At 38.0% G+C, this 16,835-nt stretch overlaps 1 protein-coding gene across 6 annotated transcripts in view; it reads left to right on the forward strand.

Annotated features, from left to right (window-relative positions):
- Nucleotides 1-8,486: 8,486 nt before the first annotated feature.
- The window catches only part of LOC144964214 (cGMP-specific 3',5'-cyclic phosphodiesterase-like), a 146,395-nt gene continuing 138,046 nt past the window's right edge, over nucleotides 8,487-16,835 (forward strand). For 2 of the 6 annotated variants that reach the window (XM_078898226.1, XM_078898223.1), the window contains exon 1: nucleotides 8,498-8,717. The gene's annotated coding sequence lies outside the window, so the exon portion shown is untranslated. Of the gene's footprint in view, nucleotides 8,718-16,835 lie in introns of all 6 variants that reach the window. The other 4 variants (XM_078898228.1, XM_078898227.1, XM_078898225.1 and 1 more) reach the window with 4 other exon arrangements.

Genomic DNA, 16,835 nt, shown 5'->3' on the forward strand with positions numbered 1-16,835 from the left:
TATTTGTTGATATTTAAAACAATAGTTGCATGTGCATGTGCAGGATGGTTTATATATATATATATATATATATATATATATATATATATATATATATATATTAATATATATATATACACACACACTAGTAAAAAGCCCGCAATTTCGCGGGGGAAGAACTATTTTCATTCGATACTGTACTCGCCATCATTTAATGAGGGCAGATTGGTAAACAACGTTGTCTGTGTAATTTGGTATATCTTCGGTTGATTTTTCTGTGTGGCCCAACATGAAGTGTAAGCCACTATAGCCTCTGACCCGTGACACAGCAACATACAGTTGTCCGTGTGTGAATACCGGTTGTGGTAAGAAAATCCCCACCTTGCTTAATGTCTGCCCCTGAGACTTGTTAATTGTCATTGCATATGACAATTTTACCGGAAACTGTCTTCTATTTAGAATAAATGGTAAGCCTCAACCGTAGTTGTCGTCAGATTGATTCTAGGATAAACACTATGTCGCCAGCTCTACTACCGGTAATTATCTTGGCTTCTAATACTTTTGAACCTAATTTAATTATTAACAAACGGGTGCCATTTAGGAGGCCTGATTTAGGATTTATATTTCTAAGCAGCATGACTGACGTGTTGGCTTTCAAATGTAATGCATGTGGAGGAAGTCCGGGAGGTGTAAGTTCGTTCAAGAATTCAATCGGGTATAAGTTGATGTCAGAGTCACTTTGAATGGAATCAGCACTGCGGTAAATTTGTTCAGTTGATGAGGTCAACCTGGACAGAACGGCTGCATTTATTTTGTCAACATTTTCATGGGTTGTAGTCAAAATTGCTCTCTCTGATAGATAACGTTCATACGCAAAGTTCAGATTCAAATCATTGTATACAGCATTTATCAAGCATTCTGGGTCATTTTCAGGAAGGCATAGCGCTGTCGGTAATTTAACAGAATACTTTCCTATTTCGCTGAAAACCGGCTCTGTACCATTTCCGATGCGGAGAAGCCAATTTTCAAAACAGTTATTGTCATCAGTAACCCTCATGTTCTTGTTCATGTGAAAAATGGTGACAAAATTCCAAATAATTGACTTGTTAAGTGTGACACTTAATATATCGGCTTCACTTCCTTTGTTAACAACAGGTAGAATTTGCCGAAAATCTCATCCAAGTACAACCACTTTGCCCCCAAAAGGTTTTGAACTGCCTGTTATGTCACAAAATGTCCTGCTCACACATTCAAACACACGCCTGTCCATCATAGGTGCTTCATCCCAAATTATGAGAGAACTACTCTTCAGTAACTTAGCTCTGTCTGATTGGCGACTGATGCTACAGGTGCTGTTATCCGTTATTGGAATTGGAATTTTGAACGTTGAATCTCTCCGGTGGATCATATGACCTTGTCGCGGTCGGAGGGCTTGCGTGTCTCGATGATCGTAAGTGAGAGGCCAGACCAAGAATGATCTACAACGGTCAGCATCGTCAACAAGGAAGGAAGATGGGAGGAAATCAACCGTCGAGTTCAGCTTCCCTAGTCCACACCCTTGGGTGTGGGTGTTGTCCACGACGTGGGGGAGGATGAAAAGGGACTGACTCTCTACAGGACATCCTTCCGGATTCCCAACTCAGACCATCTGACCACGGGTAGATGGAGCTCGTCATCGGGGGACCGACATCCATCTAAGAGAAGGACACTCTGAGCAAAAACCCGGACAGATGGAGTTCGTAAACGGGGGACCGCAATCCATCTAAGAGAAGGACACTCCGAACAAAAACCCGGACAGATCGAGTTCGCTAACAGGGGACCGCAATCGATATAGGAGAAGGACACTCTGAAGCAAAACCGCCACTGCCTTGTGGACAGACCTTGGGTGGTCAAAGGCTAAGGAAGCAAATCCTGAAAAACAGCACGCCGAAGACAGAGCAGCGGGGCCGGAAGGCGCAAATATCACAGGAAACTGGAAACTGCCACTGCATGCTTAAATCCCAATATGACACGTCACAATAATCAAATCCGATGTGGTGCGAAGCCCGTGGAATCCCGCCGGACGGGCCTAGTGCCGGGCCTCAATGGCCCACCCAAGCGATCTGGTGGTACCTTGACTTCATCTTGCGGAACCAGGGGAGAAGGATCAAGGTTGAGAAGGAACTTCTGGCCTGACCCAACCCCATACTCAAAGAAGCTGTACGGCAGTGAGGATGACCTCAGGACCACTGTGGGCTTCATTCACCAGACCGGACTGACCATGTGACGTGACGGGAACGAAGAAGAAGAAGAAAAAGAAGAAGGACGTTGAATGTGCTGTTCTACCACCGTGCTGACAAAAGATCAAAGGTGAAAATACAAATTTAAAGAATACTGGGGATGAAGGAGCGTTCGGAATGTCTCCCCTTTACTTAACTTATGGAAAAACAAACACCCTAGCACCTTTAATAACACTTATGACTAACCTCTCGAGCTAACCCTAATAGTAAAAAAAAGAATCAAAATGGCGACTGAAATACCTTCATGTGGTCAAGTGAATAATATCACTATGAATGCCACGATTTGCTGAAAAATGCCAACACACACACACACACACATGTATACACCACACACACAACACACACACAAACATACACACACACACACACACAAACATACACGCAATTAAAACATAATGCTACATAACAAAACTGATCACCGCTAAATCAACAACACAACGGAAGTAATAATAATACTTGATGTCATAAGTAGATGACGCAAATTGACAACTTTTTACAGTGTCAAAATTAGTTGATTTTGGAAGCCAAGTGTCGTCGGTACATATTTTATGATATTATCTGTTTGACTCAACGAACTTTCAAACTGACTTTAAATTATAAAAGGAAATCAAGTTATCTGTTTATCTATCTGTAAAAAGTACATTTCTAATTTTCAAATCTTTCAGTAGAGTTGTGCGCCGTATCAATTTTTTTATTGACTCAAATAAGCACAATGTTCTCCACAATGCTATATTTTTTAAAGAAAGGATATATATATATATATATATATATATATATATATATACACACACACACACACACACACACACATATATATATATATATATATATATATATATATATATATATATATATATATATATTGTATTTTTTCTTCTTTTTTTAAAAAAGTGAGTGAAAATTAATAACGTAAAGAGTTATAATCTATGTCCGAGACCTGTGCGTGTATGCGTGCGTACGTGTGTGTGCGTGTGTGTGTGTGTGTGCGTGTGTGCGTGTGTGTGTGTGTTAATGGGCGTTTGTGTACTGCTTTCTCTTGCATACGTTGGAATTAGCGGATGGTTTCCTGGCGCTGTCGGGGTAGAAGAAGAAGAAATTGACTGGAGACATCATATATCATAGCTACATGATATTACTTAAAACTTGAGCTGGAGTTTTTATGTAGCGCAATATCCACTAAACGGACTCAAAGCGCTTTACAAAGGGTCCCTGACCAACAGCAACACGTAACATGTAGAAAGGGGCAAGACGCATTTACAATATTTTTCCCGACAGAGTCAACGCTGTTAACGGTAGTCATTTTACACCTGGGTACAATGAGAGAATGTGAGTAAAGAGCCGTTACCAAGGACACAACTATGCGCTGAGCGAGGCTCGAACCCAGGACCTTCCGATCCGAAAGCGAGTGTCATACCACAAGACACATAGCCGCACAAATCCCAATGTAAGCTTCGGTCTCTTTGATTTACCAATGGGACTAACACCCAACATGTTAAAAAAAAAAGTCTGGACTAAATTTATCCTAGTTAAGAATCCATATTAGGTCTAATACCAACACTGATCAATTTAAGCTAGGATGAGGTGACTTGCTCAAGGCCACACAGGGCAGCGGCAGGTGATTGAACTCGGTACCTTTCGGGTACTAAGGATCTGTCTATATCAATCTCATTATTTTATAAATACACACAAACATACGACACCCCCCCCCCCCCCCCCGCCTTCTCTTTATATATCTCTCTGTCTCTCTCTTTCTCTCTGGCCCACACTGGCATAAACATATCACCCCCCCCCCCCTTCTCCCTCCCCACCTCTCTCTCTCTCTCTCTCTCTCTCTCTCTCTCTCTCTCTCTCTCTCTCTTTCTCTCTCTCTCCATTCCTCTCTATTTATAATGTATATAACACTGCGTCAAAAGTCATGACACCACATCTCCCTCGCTTCCGAAACCAAAGACAATAATATCAATCGCATGCAGTGCTTTCAATACCAGCTATCGAAATACACCTTCATTCACTTTCAATAACGAACTCAAACGTGTCTCTCGAGTAGAGAATCACTTTGAATCAAGTCATTCCGTGCTGACATTTCGTTATGCAGATTGCATCACATTATGAAAAGTTCACGCAATTATGAAAATCAGATTTGTTGAAAAAGTAGTTCAGATCCGGAAGCGACGAAGATGTACGTCATCATACTATTGTTCTCGGTTTTTGCACGGTAGCAGTCCTTCAGACCGACCCTAATGAAAGTAATAAAAACAAGAAAACTAAGGTATTTTGGACACCTAAGACGCCATCAAACTGTCAACAAGGACATTCTTGAGGGTAGAGTTGAGGGGAAAAGAGGAAGAGGCAGGCCAGCAAGAACTTGGATAGATGATGTGAGGACATGGACAGGATTGTCGGCAGCCGAATGCAGTCAGCAAGCCGTCGACAGGGAAGATTGGCGTGTTATTTCAAGTCGACCTCAACCCATGAGATGACACTGGAATAAGAAGAAGTCCTTCAGAGCTATTATGTCTCGTGAGTCGGTTTATTCCGGTTTCTATTGCTTGAAACGAACAATATCAATTGCTTGCTACCCTTTGGAGAGGATGCTAGTCTATTGCAAAGTACTTTCCGCCAACATCTAACAGACCCAGTTACCCAATCACTGCTGGCAGGACGGGGGGTGGGGGGTCAGAAAAAATCTCGACTTCACCTGGGATCGATCTCGTTCCCTTAGCGTGTGAGGTGATTGCTCTACCAACTGAGCTATCGGGACCCCAATTTTTGCAAGGGATTGGTTGGTCTCAGGGACAAATTTATAAAATTATGACGCAAGCGAAACAAAAGTGATTGGAATAAATTCTAATAATAGCCGTACTTTGCGCAAAAATTGATTTATTACATACTTCAGCTTTACCCAGAGGTATGAAGAGTCTATGTAAAATTTAAAAAAAAAAGATTTTATAAAGAAATTGATACATAAGGAAACATAAGTAAACTCAATGCTCGAAAACAATTATAATAAAAAAATTAATTACGTCTTTTTAAGAGGGCAGCGTGGCTCAGCGATACTGAGGTACCGAGTTCGACTACTCGCTTCGTTGTGTGGCCTTGAGCAAGTCACCTAGCCCTAGCTCACTTTGCGGAGTTGTACTGCGGCTGACGCCTGGGTTATTCCAGTTTTCCCTTGGGATAGACCCTAAAGACAATTTTACCCTTGGGGATGAATAAAGGAAATTTTATTTATTTATTTATTTTTTTATTTTTACTTTATAAAAAACACTAAGTAGAGGAAAGTAAAGGTCCATATTGTAGCCTCAAACTAGAAAAATCCATTTAAAAAATAAATAGGGCTTTTATATAGAGCAATATCCACTAAATGTGCTCAAATCGCTTTATAAGGGGTCAACAGCAACATTTAACATGTAGGACGGGACATGACGCCTGTTAGGCGATATTACAATTTTTCGGACAAAGACAACGCTTGTTAACGGCCAGGTACTCGTTTTACACCTGAGTACGGTGAGAGAATGTGAGTCAAGAGCATTTTCCAAGGACTCAACCATGCGCCGGGCGCGAGGCTCGAACCCATCAAAGCTTTAATCCGTTGGTTTTGAAAAAAAAAACTTCTTGAGGACGTCAAAAGTATGAAGGAGTGCAATATGAAGATAACCCAGAATCTTAGCAACACAACATTACTATTTAATTGTTGGGGAAAGGGTGTGATGAAATGTGATAATCACTCATCAACTGGAAGGCCACCTGATATTGTTCGTTGGTAGGGATGCACTTCACTGAAGATGGCTGGGATCACAAACTCCTTTTCACCTTGGCTTGATTAATTAAACCTAGTAGACCAGGGACGAGAGCCGTCGTATATCAAAAGGAGAAACATAAAAATAGATGAGATATTTGCGACCACACGTCTCAAAACGGTATTATGTCGGGATGAACCGGATGCTAAAAAGTCAAATTAAAGGTAAACTGGACAAAATTGGTGTTCAGCAACCTGAAATATGATATTCCTTCTTCTCAATAAAGTTTATAAACTCAACGCAAGTCTGATATTTCTGGCTACAAATTTAATTTTCAGCATCTTAGTCATCACGACTTAATACCGTTTTGAGGCGAGGGGTCACATATAGAAAGTATATAAACGTCTAAGGGCTAAGGTTAATGAATTCGAGATCCCATTGTAGTCAAGACTCACCATTCATCAACCAATACTAGCTGATTCAAAAGCCTTACAAAACTGTCTGGCAAATCGAAACAATGATAATATTATGTTGATTTTCAAAAATTTTATATAGAAGGAACGAAATTTATGTCATTTAACTCTTTGTCATTGTTTATAGCCAACCTTTTATTTATGGGATAGCGTGGCTCAGTCGTACGGTCTTTGCTTCGTTCCTGAAAGGTACCGAATTCGATCACCCGCCGCGCTGTGTGGCCTTGAGCAAGTCACCCCGCCCAAGCTCACTTTGTGGCGCTGCACTGCGGTTATTCCAGTCTTCCCTTGGGATAGGCCCTAAAGAAAAATTTCCCCATGGGGATGAATAAAGGTAATTTTATTAATATTTCATTTATTTTTATTAGTAGTTCTCAATAAAATGTATTAATTAGGCTATAGACGTTTAAGGTTACACATAGTTTTGTGTGTTAGTATGTATATCCGGCAGGCGGGTGTTGTGTTTAAAAAAACAAACAGCTAAACGCATACTATAAATAGCTCAAAATATAGCTAATGCAAATCAAACTGTCTCGTTCGGTGCACGGGAGATTGCAAGAAAGGAGAGGAAATGCAATGTTTGTTTTGTCATTGAAGATTATTAGCAATCGTTTCGTTAAATAGCCTAGATTTTTGAATGAGAGAAAAATGAGAGAAATGTATGCCCGGATATTAGAGGAAAGACCAAGTATATTTGAGTTTATCAAAGTTTAGGCACTGAGAGCAGAGTACATTGGGTACACTTTATATATATATATATATATATATATATATATATATATATATATATATATATATATATATATATATATATGTGTGTGTGTGTGTGTGTGTGTGTGTGCGCGCGCGTGTGTGTGTGTGGTGCAAGGAACCAGTTTTAAAATTGTAAATACCACGCAACATTTTCGTGGAAGAAACTCACAGCTTACATTTTGCTTCATGTGAAGCGATCAAAATTTTCTTGAGATAGAATCAAATCATTCAACCGTGATAATTAATTTGACCGGCAAAGTGCAAGCTATGCGTGATATAATCTGAAAAGATAAATTTCGAGCTTTATCCTTGTACCACATGAGCAAACTAAAATTGGCTTTACCGTTTTAAAAACACTGTTAAAAAAGTAAATGTCAGAAAAACATCATAATTTTAATATCTATAAATTTTCAATCCAGTCCATTTAGAAATCAAATATAGGGAATGAGATTAGCGGAAGAGTAGCGTCCCTTGATTGGGAGTCACCTTACAGAGAGAACATCAATTTGGTTGTGCGCATGCGTCTCTCCCAAATTGGCGTTCTTTCTCTAATAACTTTTCCGGCGGTGACGTCACAGACTATGGGTGACGTCCAATCAAGGGACGCTACTCTTCCGCTAATCTCATTCCCTATTATCTTATCTTTATTTGATTCCAGTTGTTCTAATAATATAAGTTGCATCTTGGTCGGGGTGACGCAGTGTAAAGACTCTTGCTGAATTCTCTTTGCGACCGGAATTTTTACGATCGGCTATAGAGCAAGGAAAAGCAAACTGATAATTGAGATCTGACTGAGGCCTCCAATACTTTTTGTATAAATATAAAGACAATAGCCTTAAACAGTCATGACGTCACTTCCCTCGTAATGACGCATGGTAACTTAGTAATTGGTTCAAAACTATCGGAACAATAGCGGGCGCCCTTATAAAATACTTCTCCGACGAGCATAAAAGTGTATCCAGAGGAGAAAAACATTATAAATATATGATCTTGTTTTGACTTTTATACATTCTGATCACATGACATATGAAAAGTTCTAGCCAGCATGAAGAATAAAAAGTACCGTTTTCTTTGTTTAGAACCACGATGGCCGCCGTTGCTGGGCGACGTGACATCAGACTATTGAATCCAATTGAGCTTACGAAACTAGACGGAATGGGAGCTTGAAAGGAGTCCACTGTATTGCCACCGAGCGACCATGAATCCACCCTCATTCCCGATCAGACACGAACCGATAATTTGGCGACGGGGAGAGATGCATCATTTTCAGTTCGTGAAGTCACGACGGGTAACTGGGCTGAAGGAAACGAGAGTCCGTGAATTGATTCCTTGCAATAAAACATCACGGGAGATATATCTAAGTTTGTATTGTTGAAAAATAAGTTGATTCGTGTGATTTTTATATAGTGACCAACATTTCTCGTGCCTATCAACTTGGTTGTGTTGTGAATTCTTCGTTTCATGAAAAGGGGAACGTTTTCTGTATAATGAGGGTATGTATGATATTCTTACACATCGTGTTCATCATCATCATCATCATCATCATCATCATCATCGTCGTCGTCGTCGTCGTCATCATCATCGTCGTCGTCGTCGTCGTCGTCGTCATCATCATCATCATCATCATCATCGTCGTCGTCGTCGTCATCATCATCATCATCATCATCATCATCATCATCATCGCAACCATCACTACCACCACTACCACCACCATCACCATCATCATCTTCATAGTCGTCAACTATACTCTTAAACCTTGTGGAACATAATACATAACATTATGTTTCATCTTCTCTAGAGAACCCAACCGCTGTTGTTTTTACAAAAAAATTAACATCCATCAAATAATTTATAAACTTAAGCCGACCAATTAATGATCCGTTGCAGCAATCGGGTTGATCAAATCTCTTTCCAATTTTAATCGCCCTGGATCATATTAGGGGAAAATCAGACTTCTTTGAAAAGCGACTCAGATTGTCTTCAGAGAAGAACTGACACACATTTCCCATGTTCTTGTATGTTAATTTCACCAATATTCACACTTCAACCATATTATGTTAGATCACATCAAAACAAGGAAGCGTTTAGACGACATGTACATATATTCAGGTCTGGCAACCGACCTTGATCATGGGCCTAGTTTAACATTGTTGTAATGAGCAATATTTTTCTTTTTTTTTTTTCAGAATTCCATTACAATGATCCTATAATGAATTGGGTTATCAAACCTGAAAATAAGTGCATATCGGCTTTTGACATCCCAAATATAAAGGACAAAATAACACAACAAAAACAAAAATAAAAAAAAACAAAACAAAACAAAAACAAAAGAAAGACAACAAATACAAACCCCAAAACAAACCCCAAACAAACAGCAAACATACAAAAATTAGACAAAAAACAACACACAACAAAATACGTTTACATTCGACTTTCTGTTACCCTCTAAATTGACAAGAGCTTTCATTTAAAAAAAAGACAACCAGATTAAAAAAGAAATTACAAAAAACTCCAAGATAAACACACAAACAACAAAATAAGTAACCACCCTCCCTCCCCCCCCCCCCCCCCAAATAAAAAATTAACCCCCCAAAAAGATTTGACTGTCTTAGTCTGAATTAAAAGAAAAATTACGTTGCACTTTACCCCCCCCCCCCCCCCCCCCCCCCCCGTTCCCTCCCCCCCCCCCCCCAAAATAAAAAACAACAAAAAACAAAAAAACAAAAAAAAAACAAAAAAAAAACAAAAACAAACAGAAAACAAAAGCAAGCAAACTACCAAACAACTAATCAAATAAACAAAACCAAAAAGTCTGCATTTTCATTTCCAGATGATTTGAATGCCCCGGTATTAATTATAGAAAACAGTTTACTTGATGCATTGTGGCTGACATGGCGGTTTTTGCAAAAAAAAAAAAAAAATATCCCAAATTTTGCAAGCTGAAAACAGCAAAATTTGCAAAAGAATTTGCAAAAATTTACGGTTAATTTTCCTAAAAACCCATAATTAGTTCATGAAAGAGAAGGGTATTTGTTTGATTTTAAAGGTTTCACGGCGCTTGCAACAAAATAATGTAAGGTCATATCAGCGCCAGTAAAAAAAAAAGAAGAAAATAGGATAATAAAGAAACTACTCTTTATAAATTATCTTTCAAGTTCTACACGAGCTATCAAATTAAAAGAAAAAAAAAATTCGTCTTTTTTTTGCCTTTTAAAAAAATTATCATTATTGTTTTTGTTTTTTAAATTTCTTTGCAAAATCTCGAAAATTTGCAAAAATTTTCCCAAAAAAAATGCAGATTTTGCAAAACAAAAAAATAAATGCATATTTTGCGGCCGCAATGCAAATCAGTGATATTTTGCAATTTTTTTTGCGGCCGCAAGCAATGCAAAAAACTGTCATGCCAGGTAAGGAGTTTATCTAGTTAATATGATAGGCCATACAAGGTCGATGAGAATTTCTTTGGGAAATTATATCGAGTCTTTGAAGATGATAGCCTACTTTTAAAGATTGAAATTACATAAAATTGTTTTGAATTTTGTGTTTGTTTTCGCTTTTAGTGTCTTCGATTTCTAAAATCTTTTCGTATGAGGGACATAACTCCTGTGTATATTTAAATAACTAATAAATAGTCTATAGATCAAAATCGACAGAAATAAAACCATTTCAAATGTTATAAATTTTTAACTATCCGTCAAGACTGAAACGCTACTTAGCTCCAGGTAAATGTCTATTTTTGTTTGACAATGTATATTCAAAACAAAATAAAACAAATACCCCCCCCCCCCCCAAAAAAAAAAAAGACAACCCCCCCCCCCAAAAAAAAAAAAAAAAAAAAAAAAAAAAAACAAACCCCAACCCCAACCTCCCCCCCCCACCCCAAAAGAAAACAAACCCACATCAACAAACAAACAAAAAACAACAAAAAAACCAGCAAAAAAACAACGCGGCATGGTCAGAAATAGTTGCCAAGGCATTCCAAACAAAATTTGATAATGCAACAAGAGTTTGATTTCAACAGGAGTCACTGATGTTGTCCAAGATTGAAAATTAAAAAAAAAAAGAAGGGGGCGGGGGGGGGGGGGGGGGGGGTGGGGGTGGGGGTATTTGTCGAGCTCAATGTAAAAATGGGCTTAAATTGAGACACGAACACGGCCCATTGCCTTGCATTACCTACTCGGCCACTTCCCAAATGAAACGAAGCAACATTTACGTGCAGGAGAGCATCGCATAACGATCGTAATTTACGTGTTTATGTTATATTTTAGAAAAAGAGTGTCGGTCCGCAGGGAATTATTTGCTTTGAGAACAGACAAATCTCTCCCAATTAACTTCTTAAACATCTCAAGGGGCCTCTCTCTTCCTCCCCTCCAGTCTTTTTAATATGGTCCTCACATTCTAGTTATTATCTCAGCATACCAATACTCTTCAACAGTCGTAACGTCACTTCCTTCCTATTGACGCATGGTAACTTAGTAACACGGGCTCTAAACTATCGGGACAATGGCGGACGCCCGTATGAAATATTTCTCCGGCGAGCATAAAAGCGTATCCAGAGAGAAAAAAACCCAAATTTGATCATGTTTTGACTTTTACACATTCTGATCACAAGGCATATGAAAAGTTCTAGCCAGCATGAAGAATAAAAAGTAATAATTTTCTTTGTTTAGAACCAAGATGGCCGCCGTTGCCGGGCGGCGTGACATCAGACTACTGAATCCAATTATATCACTAGAAAATCAAGACATAACATTACAATAGTCAGCAACATCTCCCAATGGAGTTAACTTGGAGAGACTTTACCATATATATCAAGATAATGGGATGGCAATTTTTAATGATGCTTTGTTAGATAACTGATTCGGATTAAGTGTAGCCATAGTTAAGTTATAGTTTGACACTGAGACCCAAAAGGACTGGTCTTTTGACGTCATTGTTGGGTTTTCGCACCGCCTAGTGAGTTGTCGTTAGTAGTGCTCATGGAAACAAGTGGTCCCATTGGTTGAACTATTGAATACAACTCACGATTTGTTTTCTTTTGTGGCCAAATACTGGTCTTTTGACGTCATTTTTTGGCCAGTGTCAGGCTATAACTTTACGATGGCTATGGATTAAGACGCGTGTCTATAGATAGAATGAAGTTGACGTCACCCGGGTCTTTGTTATTGTTTGTTGCCATCCGCGTTTATGAGTAATTCACACTAAACTGTATTAACCAGACTAAACGTTCAAGGTAACACATAGTTTTGTGTGTTGGTCCGCTATAGATGGGATGCGCTTGGCTAAGAACCTCACAATATTGCAATCCGGAAGTATAACGGACGAACACACACAAGTAGTGTAACCTTGAACTTCTATAGTCTGGTTAATACCGTTTAGTTTAGTTTACTCATAAACGTGGATGGCAAAAAACAATAACAAAGACCTGAGTGACGTCAACTTCATTTATCTATACTTCCGGATGGCAATGCTGTGAGCTTCCTAGCCAGCGCACACTATCTATAGATATTGAAATGAACAGACCAGAATTTTAGATGATATTATTTAGCTACATAATAGGATTCAATAGTCTGATGTCACGTCGCCCAGCAACGAGCAGCTTGGTTCTCGGTACTTTTTATTCTCCATGCTGGCTAGACCGTTATCTCGTGTCATGTGATCAGAATGTATAAAAGTCAAAACATGATCAGATTTATAATGTTTTTCTCCTCTGGACACACTTTTATGCCCGTTGGAGAAGTATTTCATAAGGGCATCCGCCATTGTTCCGATAGTTTAGAACCAGTTGCTAAGTTACTATGCGTCATTACGAGGGAAGTGACGTCAAGACTGTTGAAGGCTATTGTAGAGCACTGCAAAAATAAATAAATCACAATCACGTCAAATGATAAGGTTCTAACCTTGTTGTGAGCAGTGCGTTCTAGCCATAGATAGTAGAAAACGGTAAGGGCTGCCTGAAGCCGGTGATGGTAAAATACTAACGAAAGAGTGAAAATGGAAAGGCTTCGTATGGGAACAAAACAGACAATGGACGTTTCGGGTACAAACCCTTAGTCAGCACAACAATACACAAATAAACGTGGAAAACAAATAAAATATAATGAAAAATAACTTGTATCGTCTGTACTCACCAAACCCTTCGTCGGTTTGTACCCGAAACGTCCATTGTCTGTTTTGTTCCCATACGAAGGGTTTCCATTTTCACTCTTTCGTTAGCCATAGATAATATGCTTTTGGCTAAGAAGCTCACAACATTGCCATCCGGAAGTAAAACGGACCAACACACAAAACTATGTGTAACCTTAAACGTTTATAGCCTGGTTAATACCGTTTAGTGAGAATTACTCATAAACGCGGATGGCAAAAAACAATAACAAAGACTCTAGTGACGTCATATTCGTTCTATCCATATCTGCTGAATTGTCTTGCTCTTGATTGCCATTACGTTTATTATAAAAGACCAGAATTTTTTTTTCACTCAAAATTGATAATTTATATTGTAAAGTGCCCAGAGCTTGTGCTTTACACGAGAATGCGCGCTGTATAAATGTGTATTATTATTATTATTATTTATTATATTATTATTATTATTATTATTTATTATTAATTATTATTATTATTATTATTTATTATTATTATTATATTATTATTATTATTATTATTATATTATTATTATTATTATATTATTATTATTATTATTATTATTATTATTATTATTATTATTATCATTATTATTAATTATTCTTCTGACTGTTTGGTGACTTATTAAAATAAAAATTAGTCTCATCTGTCTATTGCATAATTTTTCAAGATTTATTTTTAAAAACTTTTCTTATTGAGCTTTTTGTAGGTTGAAATCTCTCGTCACCATCATCAACAGCTTTGAAATCAAAGAAAGCAGTTCAGTGATGTTCGCCATGTCCGCCTCTGCGTCAAAGCAATTGGCATTTCTACGAAATATTTATGAATTTCAACTCCATGAATGCTCCCAGAATTAGTCGTGTTCTCTCTCTCTCTCTCTCTCTCTCTCTCTCTCTCTCTCTCTCTCTCTCTCTCATTATAATATATATATATATATATAATATATATATATATATATATCTGTCTCTCTCTCCCTCTCTCTCTCTCTCTCTCTCTCTCTCTCTCTCTCTCTCTCTCTCTCTCTCTCTCTCTCTCTTCTCAACAAAAGATTATTAACAAGAAAGATTTGTATAAAAATCATCGCCCCATCAAACAAACAAATATAAAAACAAAACAAACTAGAATAAAAAAAAGGAAACAATAACAATAACAGAACAAAACAAACAAAGCAAACGAACAAAACCAAATCAAAAAAAAAATTAAATTAAAAAAACACAAAAAAAAACAAACTCAAACAAAACCCAACAAAACAACCTTCAAACACCCCTCCCCCCAATAAAAACAAAACAAAACAAAACAAAACAAAATACTACGAAAGAAAATATGTACAAGAAGTAAAAAACCAAACCAAACCAAACAAACAAAAACAAGAAGGTACAACAATAATTTTTTTTTAAAAAGCAAAAAGGAAAGAAAACAAAACCAAACCACAACAGAAACAAAACAAAACAAAACAAATACCGTTTAATACCAATATTACTTCGTACTATACTATAATATTATAATCATCATGTTGTATACCTCCAGTATACACAGATAATACAGTCAAGAGACATCCCTTTTTCTATAGTGGACACATGTTATTTATGACCAATTTACCCTAGTCTTTCTTACCACTCTCACCTCTAGATAATCAACCCATAAATCTTTGCACCCCGTTATGACCTCAGATTTATTGCAGTTGCCCCATTGTGTAATAACGGAAAAGGGGGAAGGGGGGGGGGGGGTTCTCTTACTATCTTCAATGACTACATATAATCACTTTCTCTCCTCCCCTCCCTTAATAATAATATGATATGTACGTACACACAACTTTATGACACATAAAAACAGCTATGGCTAAGAACAGCTACTACATATATGATGCGTTAGGCAGGTCAGGTTGTTTCTCGCTAACAGGGGACCCTGACCGAAACATTCAGTTAACATTCAAGTAAAATGAAAGAATTTGGCTTTCTCTTGCTATCTTGCTATACGACCCGTATAATCACTCCCCCTCCCCCCCCCTCCCGCCCTATTAATAATGATAATAATAACATGATATGTACACACACCTTTAAAAAAAAACAAACACACACACACACACAAACACACACACACACACAAAACAAAACAAAAAACAAAAACAGCTATGACTAAAAACTGCTGCATAATGAGTAAGATTGGATTGTTTCTCGCCAACAGGGGGCTCTGAAAGTTTCAGTTAACATTCGAGTAACAATGAAAGAATTAGAAGACCAAGGAATTTTACGATATTCAAAAAGTTATTAACAGAATCAGTCTCCATTCAATGGATTTACTGTCGTACTCTGAAAAAAAAATCATCTGTATAAAAGATTTTGGACAGAAAATTCATCCTTCAAATATCGATCGATTAAAATGGCAATCATCTTGGCAAAAACTCTTAAACCGGGGACTCCGTAAGTCCCAGATTTGAGAGTTTTTGTCAAGATGAGGGTCAATTTGATTGATCATATTTGAAGGACGAATTTTATGGCCAAAGTTTTTAATACTTAATTTTGCATTCTAAATGCGCGACTGATGTTCTTTAAAAAAATCAAGATTCTCCCATTATTTATCTGGGTATAATTGCAGAACCAGACTATTTTCCCAAAAGTCTTTTCCTCTGTCGAGTTTTATTTTTTTGGGGATAAACTTGAGCATTTATGTGGTCTAGTGGTATGACACTCGCTTTCGGATCGGTAGGTCCTGGGTTCGAGCCTCGCGTTCGGCACATAGTTGAGTTCTTGGAAAAGGCTCTTTACTCACATTCTCTCACAATACCCAGGTGTAAAATGAGTACCTGGCCGTTAACAGCGTTGTCTTTGTCCGAAAAATTGTAATATCGCCTATCAGGCGTCATGTCCCGTCCTACATGTTAAATGTTGCTGTTGACCAGGGACCCCTTGTAAAGCGCTTTGAGCACATTTAGTGGATATTGCTCTATATAAAGCTCATTTTTCTTTCATTTATAAAGCGTAATATCCACTAAATGTGCTCCAAGTGCTTTATAAGGGGTCCTTAGACAACGACAATATTTAACGTATAGAACGAGACATGACACCTGTTTTGCGATATTACCCGAGAGAGACAACGGTGTTACTGGCCAGGTGCTCATTTTACACATGAGTACAGTGAGAGAATGCGTCTTAAGAGCCTATTCCGCGTCGCTCAGAGCGGGACTCGAACCTAGTACCTTCCGATTCCTAGTCAAGTGTCAGAGCACAAAATCGCAAAGTCGCCTCCATTGCCTAGCAAGGCAGGGTTGTCAATTTGGCAGATTTTCTGCTAAATGTCCTTTTTTTGGCAGAATTTGAAGTCGTCTGGCAGAAAAATAAACCGTTTGGCAGTTTGGCAGATATTTGGCAGATTTTATTTTCCACGTTCTCCATGGCAATTTTTATGTATTAGTGATTTTTAAAAACTTGGTAAATGAAAAAAAAAATTATGACATCGGCCTTTCGAATTTT

The sequence above is a fragment of the Berghia stephanieae genome, chromosome 2 (assembly GCF_034508935.2).
Source record: "Berghia stephanieae isolate SIO BIC M18660-M18661 chromosome 2, UCSD_Bste_1.3, whole genome shotgun sequence".
In the NCBI taxonomy this organism is placed as follows: domain Eukaryota; kingdom Metazoa; phylum Mollusca; class Gastropoda; order Nudibranchia; family Aeolidiidae; genus Berghia; species Berghia stephanieae.